The following is a 9,322-nucleotide window of genomic DNA, read 5'->3' on the forward strand; positions in this document are numbered from 1 at the left end:
AAAAACAATATGAGCCTTTTCTTGCAGCTCAGACTGGATTAGACAGCAATTTACAGAATATGATCTTGACATTACTGTAAGCAGGCAGCTGTACCCTTTTGTGTCCCTCCTTCAAACTGCCTGACCCTGGCTCTGTCCCAGAGTAATTTGTGCTCTCCCGAGCACTTGTGCACAAGAAGCCCATCATCTGTCCACCAGGCTCCACCAAGGATTCATACTGTCGCTCCTGTTCCTACATGGGCTGGGGGGACACCCCCCTGTTGGGACCTCTCTCCTGGGGCTCACATTCCCACTCAGTTCAGAAATGCCACAGAATACATCGCTTCTCGGCCTTTTGGCTAAGATCAAGTGTAGAAATGCCACAGAATAGCAAGTATGTGGGCCAGTTTCACATGGATCCTTTCAAAGAATGTCCTGGAAGTTTCCATGGTTTATAGCATTTTCAGCAAGTTTTCACTGAATCTTTTAAATTGTTGCCACAAGAGAGCTCCTAAAACTAAGTCTGGGGTTATAAGAAGTTTAGACAGAGGCTTCTATCAACATGTGTTCTTTTCCAAACAGGCTGAAGGAACAGAACCTGGGCAGGTACTATATGAACAATGCTCAGAGAGGCAATAAAAAGAATGAACCTCTATAGTATTAGGGGAGAAATTAAAGAGGTGGAAATTACCCTGGAAATTCATTTTCTTAAGGCTCATTACTTACCTTTAAAGGACTGTTAGTGCAGAACCCAAGGACAGGAACGTATCCTTCCTCTGGCTGGTTGCCTTCCTGATGACGGTAGATATGAAAGCCCCCGGCAGGGAACTGGTAAATCACTCAGTGGAAGCACAAATTGGAAAATGGGGGGGGGGGGGACGAGCTTCTTCAAGCCCTGGAATTCACCAGCATCATGAATATGTAAGATGCAATAGTCTGTTAATAGGCTCCGAGACATTGCAGATGCTGGGCGTGGGGGGCGTAGGCGAGCGCCACTGACGCAAAAGTTGGTGTGTGCGGTACACTTTGCCAAACTCTGGGGGCCTGCCTGGTTTGCGGTACACATGTTGAGGCCTCCAATGGGGCTGTGCAGAGGCCAGGGAGAGCTCAGAAGCCTGGGGTTGGGGAGAACAAGACAAAACTGAACAGATGCCTCAGAATTCAGGATGCAGAGCCGTGTGTGAGAAATGTGAGTCTGTGTTGTGAGTCCTCTCCAGTCCTCTCCAGTCCAGGACCTGGGGTCCCCCAAAGTAGCAGGGTGACATCAGCAAAGAGGGGCCAGGAATGCCAACCTGCCTGTAAAATTTAACATGTACCCATAGGCCAAGGGTCTCAAAGTTTCAAGCCATGGGGCTAAAGGCAATGCTGTTCACTATAGCACCGAGTTCAGGTGCCTGTTCCAGGAACCAAATAACACATAACAGGTCCCTGAGGTCCTTCAAATTGTGCAAGTGTCAAGCCTCTTGTGAAGACCTGTCTTTTCATGCACTCTCTTGTTCCATTCCCTTGGTTTTTGAGGCAACCCAGGTTTATAGGTGAAGTTTATAGAAGTATAGTATTTATATAAGCAGATGTTCATATTCTCCTGTGTCATAGCATCAAGAAGCTTGAAGAGATCAGAGCCTACTGGATGGGGTTAGTGGTGGTGGGGGTTCAGAATACGCCCTTAGAGCTGTCACAGATCGAACACCCAAGAAACAATGGAAGGCCAATGAGAGGTAGATTCCAGAGCTCAGGCTGTGTGGTCTTCCTACTGAAGGTCTGATGGCCTTTCCTCTTTCTACTCTCCAAGTTATGGCCAAAGAACCACTTCCATATTGCCCCAGTCCTAATTTAATTGGGTCTGACTAACCGCAGTACAATGACATGGCAGTGGGGCTGTCAGAGGCCCAGGACAGGCTTTGCTCCCTCTCATCAGGCTGCAGACTTTTGCAGACTGTTGTTGTTCCTGACAGCGATGTCAGAGATCTCTCCCCTCCCCTATTATGGGAGACTGTGTTCAGGTTTTGCCCCTCTTCTCTACCTCTCTTTATAGCAATACTCCTTGCCTTAGCTTGGGCTGCATTAACAGATTCCATCAAGTGGGTGGCTTGTCAACAACAGACATTTATTCTCATGGTTCTGGAGGCTGCCAAGTCTGAGGTCAGGACACCAGCACAATCAGGTTCTGGCAAGGGCACTCTTCGGGTTACAGACTGCTGACTTCTGTCTTCCCATGGCAGAGAGCAGAGAGAAGAAGCAAACCCTCTTGTGAATCATAAGGGCACTCCTCCCACTCACCAGGACACAACCCTCATGACCTCATCTAATCCCAACCTCCCGAGAGCCCCACTTCCTAATACCATCGCATGGAGGAGGATAAGGTTTCCACATATGAATTTCAGGGGAAAACAGACATTCAGCCCACAATACCTCTGTTGTCTATAATTGCTAAGTTTAATTCTCTCCTGTGTGGAGCTTTGAGGGTTGTGAGGAAAGCCTAGTCTTTTCTCACAAGACCTATCTGTGATGCCTTCAGCAAAAAGAAACATGAGGTCCTTAGACACAGTGATCCCTGTGTCACAGAGCACACTCATCTGTGTGATAAGCCTTTAGACTCCCTTGGTTCACTCTTATGGAAAGTGAAGATGTGCATTTTAGATCTCCAAATTTACCACCCTTTGTCTTTAGCGAGTGGCCAATTCACCATCTACACAACAGGAAGAGGCATCAGAGACAAAAGGCTCTACCAGGCAGATCATTGCCTGAGCCCTGGTGCCTGCACTCTCACGATTCTTTCACCCTTCTTCTGGATTTCCCTTCTTCCTGGCTCCTCGCATCTGGCCTGGTATCTATTTCTTCTGTAAGTTCTCACTGATCTGTTATTTCCAAGCTTTGTTATCAGAAGCATATATCTATAGAGTTGTTATATCTTCTTGATTAATCAACTCCTTTATCATTAAAAAATGCCCTTTAAAAAAGTGAGGTACTCCTTGGTTTTACCAAACTTCAGTCTCTGACTCCTCATTGCACCAAGATGGCAGAGCTCGGTTTGTCCCTCCCTTTGCTGCAAACTGCAAACTGCCTCCAGACAGGAAGTGAGGGCTTTCAGGGTTCTCCTGATTTGTTCTCCTCTTTTTTTTTTTTTTTTTAAGATTTTATTTATTTATTTGACAGAGATCACAAGTAGGCAGAGAGGCAGGCAGAGAGAGAGAGGAGGAAGCAGGCCCCCTGCTGAGCAGAGAGCCTGATGCGGGACTCGATCCCAGGACCCTGAGATCATGACCTGAGCCGAAGGCAGCAGCTTAACCCACTGAGCCACCCAGGCGCCCTGTTCTCCTCTTAATCACTGCAAATTGTGCCTGCTGCCCAATGTTTGCACTTTATATTTCATATATTCATTCTATATTCTAATAACTAAAGGCTAGAGGTGAATATCTGTTGTTCTTTTAATAGGTAAATTAAGGTTTTTCATATTTATTGATGTGACCCATTTTTGGACCCAACTTTGTCATATTGTGTTGTCATTGCTGTAAGCATAGTGTCATATTTACTGAGTTCATTATTTTATTTGGTGTACTTTCTTTGCTTTTTGGAAAATTTCTTTTGGTATTAAGAAAATTTTTTTTATTATGTTTCCTAATGAGTATATTTGCTAGTGCTCTTAATAGCTTTTATTTTAAAATTATTGATTTTATGTTTCAAAAATAAAATTTTTATTTTATTAAAAAATAAAGGCAATTTATTTTTTTTAAGATTTTATTTATTTATTTAACAGACAGAGATCACAAGTAGGCAAAGAGGCAGGCAGAGAGAGAAAGGAAGCAGGCTCTCTGCTGAGCAGAGAGGCCTATTCAGGGCTTGATCCCAGGACCCTGGGATCATGAACTGAGCTGAAGTCAGAGGCTTTAACCCACGGAGCCACCCAGGCGCCCCTAAAGGCAATTTTTGAAAATTTAAAAATCTTTTACTATGTGCTAAAATGTCCCCTGTAATCTCTTGGCTAAATAAAGTTCATTCTCTTGTGGATTCCTCAGGAAGGGCACATGTGTTCCCTTATTCCAGAGTTCTTGCATATTCGACCCATTTTTTTCTACTCCTTGATACTTGAAAAACAGCTTGGCTGGTTATCAAGTGTCTTGAAAATGCTGCTCCATTTTCATCTGCCTGACATGTTTTTGAGAAATCTGATGCCAATCCTCTCCCCTTCAGGGATTTCACATCTCCATCAGGAAGCTCTATGGACTTCTTTTTTTCTCCTTAAACCCAGACATTTTTGCTAGAATATATTTCTGGGATGATCACTTCAGGTCAATTATACTAAGTGGAGCTTTTCACTGAGTAGATTTAGTATATGATTTATTTCTGGAAAGTTTTCTTGGACTGTAATTTTAAACATTAGTTTGGTTCCATTGTTTTGAAATTCTTGTTCAGGAACTAACTGGACCCACTTTGCCTGTCTTCCATCTTATTTGTTTTCCTCTGACCCTTTTACTTCTTTCTTTATCTCACTTTTATTCCCTTGGTTGTTTTCCTGCTTTTTTAGTAATGCCTTTTATTAAATTTCTCTTTAAATGTGCTCTTTCTTGAACTCTGTAGTTTACTTTCCATTTCTGGTAAGACTTGTTTATCTTTTTCTTTTATATCTTTCCTGACTTCACCAAGTGTGATTTTATTTCTTCTGCTTTGCTTTTTTGGAACCTTTGTGTTGTTAGATTTTGTATTTTTTATTCAAAATGTGGTTTTTAAATAATTCTTCTTTAAAGGTAGTTAATTTTTATTGATTTCAGGGGGGTTTGGGGAAGCATATTTTTTCGAGCTGAATTACTTTGATTTGCATTTTTCTGAAACAATAATTGCTTGGATATGATCTCTTTTTTCCTATTGTTGTTCTTTCTGTGGGGAGGTTTCTAGATTGAAGGCAGCATCTTCTACCAGCTCTGCCCTTCTCTGTGTAGGTTCATTAATGCGAGGTGTTGATGGTGAAGTTGGAAAGAAGGAAAGAAGTTAATGTGTCTTTTTTTTCTTCAAGATCATTAATTTTATCCTCTTATCTCCTTTTCTTTTACTGCTTTGTCCCTCAAAGGCACCATCTCCTACCTATTATTCTCCCCAAGAAGCAACACTTATCCAAGGCTGACACTTGTGGTCTCATTCATTTAATTTCCTTTCCCTGTAGCTGTTGTTGGGAACTATCAAGTTCCATATCATGTTTTCTAACTTAGTTGGACTTTCTTTTTGTAGGGCGGGGACTGACTGTACTTCGGGTAAATCCTTGATGCCTCTCTGCTCTTTTCAGATAGTCCTTTAATTCCCACTTCACTCTTCATACCCACAGGCTTGAAGCAGTGATCAAAAGGCAACTCTGTTGGAATTTGATTCATATTTTTACTTGCTGATAATTTGAAGCTTATAATATTATCTGATTCCTTGGTAATGCCAAAGGCATGGTATTACTTTTTATTTTCTCTCTTTATTTACTTCTAGGTTTTGTTTTTGAAGTTGTGTGGGGGAATTCAAAGTGAGGCCACCATCATTGTTTTTCATACGTCAGAGTTCATAAGTTCTAAGTTAAGCAGCAAGAAATTTGAAACTTCTGTATTTACACATATATTTCCTTTTCCAGTGCATTTTATTTGTGTAATATGGATCTCCATTTGGCATATTTTTTATTCAGCTTTAAGAACATTTTTGTTTAAGTATTTCTTTTAGTGTGTATCTATGGGTAAATGATGCCTCTTAGTTTTGGTTTGTTTTAAAAGTCATTATTTTGTCTTTATTTTCAGAAGATTTTTTTCCCTAGGTCTAAAATTTAAAGTTGAGAGTTTTTCTTTTAGCTCTTCAAAGATATAATATGAATATTCAGCTTCCATTGTTTCTGATGAGAAGTTGGGGATTACTCATATATTTATCCCTCTGTTTCATGTGTCTTTTATTCTCTGGCTACTTTTAAGATTTTAAAAAATCTTTGCCATGCAGCTATTTGGTTACGATTTCCTAGATGTGGTTTTCTTTGTTTTTATTTTCCAGTAAGATGTTCATTCATTGAATTTCTTGAATCACTGCTGATACTTTTCATCAAATTGGGGGGAAAAACCTATTATTTTTCTAAGATTTTTAAAATCCCAATCTCTCTTTTCTTTTTCTGAGGCTCCAACTACATTTATATTGGAGCATTTAATAATGTTTCACAAGTAACAGAGGCTGTGCCCTTTTGATTTTCAGCAGGCTTTTTCCCCTTTCTTCAGTTTAGATACTTTATGTTGCTCTGTCTTCAAATTCACTGATCCTTTCTTTTGTAGTATTCATTCTGTTGTTAAGTCCATCCAATGAAATTTATCATTCCTGATACTTTATTTTTTAATTTTAGAATTTCCATTGAGTTTTTTAATCATTTCTATTTCTCTATAGCAGTCTCCCCTCTGTCTACGTATTATGTCTATCTTTTCTTTTAAACCTAGAAACATATTCATAAAAGCTATTTTAAACTCTTTATTAAATTCCAACATCTTTGAGTCTGTTCTATTTTCTGTTATTTTTTTTTTCCTAGATATAGGCCACATTCTCTTACTACTTTACATGCCTAGAAATTTCTTACTGTATTCTGATCATTGTAAATACTTGAAACTTTCTTCTCTTAGCCTCTGTGACATAATAATCTTTGGGTTTTTCTCCTACTTCTCTGGTATTCTGTTCATCTTCTTTAACACTCATTGTCCTCTACCTGTCCCTTATATATGTTAGAAATCCTCATGTCTCCATCTTAATCTTGTCTTTTATCACACTACACTTTCTCCCTGAGCAATCTCATCTACACCTCCTGCTATGATTACCACCTATACATTGATGATTCAAAAGCATATAAATTCAGTTGAGACCTCTCCTCTGAGCTCCAGGCTAAATGCTACTTATTATTTTTTTTTTAAGATTTTATTTATTTATTTGACAGACAGAGATCACAAGTAGACAGAGAGGAAGGCAGAGAGAGAGGAAGAGAAGCAGGCTCCCCGCCAAACAGAGCCTGACGTGGGGCTTGATCCCAGGACCCTGAGATCATGATCTGAGCTGAAGGCAGAGGCTTTAACCCACTGAGCCACCCAGGAGCCCCTACTTATTTCAATATGTCCAGAACCAACCTCATGATCTCTTTAGGCTGCCTAAACACACACACACACGCACAGACACACACACAGAGTTTAAAATGTTTTCCATTGCTTTTAGGATAAAAACAAAAATTATAAAGATGGACTGGCCCCTGTCTGACTCATCTTAACATGTTTTCTTTGCCGTATGCCTCTCTGTCATCCCAGTCCTGTCTTTGCCCTTTAGCATTCATCCTGCCTCTGGTCTGTATCTATGCTCTTCCATCTGTATGAAATGCTCTTTTCTCTCTTCATCACCTGGTTAAGACCTTCTCCTCCTCCATATCAGAACTCAGTAGTCCTTTTCTAAAGAAAGCCTTGTCTGATCCCCTAGACCAAATCCAACCCACTCTTCTGTGTTTACATTGGCACAAAGTGCCTCTCATTTGTAGTGCTTATAACAGTTGTAATTTTATGATGTCATTCATGTGTGACACATCTGCTAAATTTAAATTCCATGAAGTTAAAAGTTATGTCTGTCTTTATTCATTCTTGTATGTTGAGCATCAAGTATAGTATATATCAATAAATATTTTTGTGAATATTTGTGAATAAATGAATAAAATGCTCTTCCATTGTTCTTTTTATAACCATGCTTAGATGATTATTAGATTATTAGATGCGCTTTTGAAGAAATGATCTAAGCAAAGGAGGACATTGAAGGGACAAGTTAAGCAGTAGGAAAATCAAATAAAATGGAAACAACATAAGTTGGGTCATTTATAATTAGGCTTCTCAGAAGAATTCTTTGTTTCTTCCTTAAAGATAAAATGGGAATATTAAAATTGATATTCTGGCCCCCAAATGATAACCTTAAAAACCATAATCAAAACATATCTCCTGTGGTGACTGGTGGCTCACTCTGTTTTTCTTACCTATAAGCCACAAGGAGCCATCCAAATGACTGTGTCATCAAGGGGATCACAAACCCTAGGTCTTCACTCACTTTTTAATGGTTTACTTCTAACACGAGAACATACCTTCTCAAGGGATTCCCTGCCAAATTGTCAAGCCTCCGACTTTGCAGGGCTACATATGGTATCAAACCTCTGACTTTGTGGGGCTATATATGGTGTAAGATGGTCAGTGTTTCTAAGGTAGGATATGGTGTGGGATGATACTGAAGAGGAAAATCCTGGCGAAGTGAAGATGACTATTAAGACTGAGTATGAAATAATGACTGATAGCCAGAAGTGAATTAATATCAAAAACTTCTATAGAAACAGGGATACTTCTCAGGATAGAAATCCAATACATGGTCTGGGAATTAAAAAAAAAAAAAAAAGACAAAAACTAAAGATGAGAGAAGATGCAATGGATGATCCAGAAATTAGAGTAGATAGGGTGGGTAGCAGGGGCAGAAAGGTATCACGGGCAAATAAGGCCATGGATGTGCTTGTCTGGAGCACAAGACATAATATTCTTAGGTAGGTTGGTTTTGTTGACTATTAAACTAGATAGATTTGAGGCGTTTTTATCTATGCTTGTGATCTTTATGTGATGTTTTCTTTCCCTAATTCTTGCATTACTTTTGTCATCTTCAAAACGTATCAGAAAAAGACAGAAGCACTTATTTGACTTATTAGTAAAAGAGCAAAGTACTGGGAGAAATTGAGCCTTCCTCTCATAAAGATCTTCTCCATTTCTCACTAAAATAGAACTTCCAGTCTAAGTACTTGATTCTTAAAATAAAGAAAAGAAAGCATGAACTCTATCCCTTTTTTGACTAAATACTGTGAAATAACTTGTCTGATTGTTAAGTAGAAACTTTCCTCTCCACATGTTAAATGCATATATTTTTTTAAAATGCCATTTGGCCCCTTGCTTCCTGAGTTCTCAGCAGAAAAACAAAATGGTCAATAACTCATTTCAACATTCACATTTAGCTGAAAAGCTTTTGGTGATTCAACCCCACAGCTGTAAAGTAAAAGGGTTCCAGAGAGCACTTGGGAGCCATGAGTTTACCAAAACTGTGAACACGTTCTTTTTAAAGCCTGAAAAATCCTAAGGCTTGTCCTTGTTTTAGGAAGAATAACTACCTCAGAAGCTTCAGGCCACCAGAAGACATGGCCCATCATAAGGAGGTCAGGGACAGCTGGGTCCAGGCCACAGCTGACATGTCACCCACCTCCGGCCTCCTGCCTGACTTACAGCTCTCCCCAGAGATACCACTGGGTGGGAGGAGGTCCATTGCCAGAGAACATAGTCTGATGTTTTCTGTT

General features: G+C 39.7%; 1 pseudogene; it reads left to right on the forward strand.

Moving 5' to 3' along the window:
- The first annotated feature begins 318 nt into the window (after window positions 1-318).
- On the forward strand, window positions 319-480 carry LOC132022954 (U2 spliceosomal RNA; annotated as a pseudogene).
- The last annotated feature ends 8,842 nt before the right edge of the window (window positions 481-9,322 follow it).

Source organism: Mustela nigripes, chromosome 7 (genome assembly GCF_022355385.1).
Source record: "Mustela nigripes isolate SB6536 chromosome 7, MUSNIG.SB6536, whole genome shotgun sequence".
Taxonomy (NCBI): Eukaryota; Metazoa; Chordata; class Mammalia; order Carnivora; family Mustelidae; genus Mustela; species Mustela nigripes.